Source organism: Melanotaenia boesemani (genome assembly GCF_017639745.1).
Source record: "Melanotaenia boesemani isolate fMelBoe1 chromosome 2 unlocalized genomic scaffold, fMelBoe1.pri SUPER_2_unloc_3, whole genome shotgun sequence".
NCBI lineage: Eukaryota > Metazoa > Chordata > Actinopteri > Atheriniformes > Melanotaeniidae > Melanotaenia > Melanotaenia boesemani.
In genome coordinates, this window is record NW_024580584.1 from 124,836 (window position 1) to 125,387 (window position 552).

Sequence of the window (552 nt, forward strand, 5' to 3'; positions counted from 1 at the left end):
AAAAACAGGCAAAAATCAGATAGAAATCAAGAAAATTTAGGCAGAAAACAGGCAGACATTAGACAGAAAACAGGTAAAAACAAAGAAAAAAAAACAGGCAGAAATCAGATAGAAACCAGGCAGAAACCAGGCAGAATACAGGAAGAAAACAGGTGTGGTGTGATCCGTGGAGGATCTGACCGAATGGTGTGTTCACCACAAAGAATCGCTCTTAGAGCCAGCTCGTTCATGAACTCACTGCTGAGGTGTGTCAGTCCTAAACTGGGTCTGGTCTGACGCTGGGTCTGGTCTGAAGCTGGGTCTGGTTTGAAACTGGTCTGACGCTGGGTCTGGTTTGAAACTGGTCTGAAGCTGGGTCTGGTCTGAAGCTGGGTCTGGTTTGAAACTGGTCTGAAGCTGGGTGTAACCCAGGTGCCAAACTGCTAAATATTTGGGTTCTCACTCTCACTCCACTATGACTCTTTGTATTTGGTGTTCCCACGAGTGTGTGTGGGTCATGTGATTACTTGTGGTCACATGGGCCGCGCTCAGCCAATCGTCACACTTTATTAT